The sequence below is a fragment of the Atta cephalotes genome, assembly GCF_000143395.1.
Source record: "Atta cephalotes unplaced genomic scaffold scaffold00049, whole genome shotgun sequence".
Classification (NCBI taxonomy): domain Eukaryota; kingdom Metazoa; phylum Arthropoda; class Insecta; order Hymenoptera; family Formicidae; genus Atta; species Atta cephalotes.
Genome location: NW_012130113.1, coordinates 313,262 through 314,783, shown reverse-complemented (window position 1 = coordinate 314,783; position 1,522 = coordinate 313,262).

The following is a 1,522-nucleotide window of genomic DNA, read 5'->3' as shown; positions in this document are numbered from 1 at the left end:
ATATATATATATTAATTTTCTAGTAAAAGTATTAATATTAATTTTTATATTTAATGCGCGAAAAACTTAGTTAACTGAAAATAACATCAATAATTTTCAGGATCATCATGGAATTAAGGAAGAAGTGTTCTTATCCTTACCTTGCACATTGGGTGAAGATGGCGTCACACACATTGTTCAGCAGAAGCTAACAGATGATGAACTTGCATCATTGCATACATCTTCAGCGATGATGCATAAGGTGCAAGAAGGTCTCAAATTTTAAAAATATTTATTATCCTTATTTATTTTACTTTTATTTTTTATTTTATTATATTTATATGTTTTTGATGCTCTTTTATATACATATAACTTACATTTACTACGATGTATTAATTAGATGAACACAGTATTATATACAAGTTATTAAAATAATTTTTAAAAATATTTGCAGCTATATAATCGACATATATACTGCTCTTGTATGTGTGAAAAAGAATATAAAGTATTCCTGATGCTATATTTATTTTTTTTATTATTATAATTTTATTTTATTTTTGTTTTATGACAGGAACATCTCTCATTATTATTTAGAAATATTTATTTTACAACATTATTTACATAATTATTTATGCTATTATTTATTTAATATAAATTTGATACACACAATGTAATCATTTCTAGCATTTTATGTCAAATATCGAATGTGATAAGGTACAAAAAATAAAAAAAATAATTTGTATGTATAACAAATAATATAAAAATAAAATATATAACTTATATCGATCATTCTTTCATGCATATTTTATTTAAGCAATATTGTTTATTATATTGTATGATAATGTATAATGAATGATTCTATTATGAAAGCCATATATATATATATTTTTTTTTTATGTGCGGATGAATAAAATAACATATGATTTTATTAAATTTTAATTAAGAGTAGCAGTTAAATTATTAATAAATTTTGAAATGTTTCTCTTTATACATCTTTTTTGTACGCCTATTATAACAGTTTAGTAACCATGGATGTGTTTAACAATTGGCGAACCGATATGATCATGATGGCCGTATGCCAAGAATGTTATGTCGGCCGATTATAGTTACAGTGTGTACTCTCTCTTTTCAAGAAAAAAATTTCATGCAATGTGACGAGCGTGGGTGAAAACGATCGTGCGACGTTTACAAAACCGATGAGTGACAGAAGCAATGGTTTTATCACTTCTACTATCAAACTCGTTATTACCGATATGTCTGAGAAATCTTACACGCGTGACATTAACAAGAGACTTCATCAGGAATCGATATACTCGCACTTTACCGCCGACAATTTTGACAACAATTTTAGGACGTGATAAAGGAAAATCTTTTGGGAAAGATGCGACTTCTGATTCGAAAATACAGAGAGCAGTTAATTTTGTGTAATAATTTTTTTGTGTCATTGTAATGACAATATGTCATTACATGTCATATTATGTGTGTGTGTGTGTGTGTGTGTGTGTGTGTGTGTGTGTGTGTGTGTGTGTGTGTGTGTGTGTGT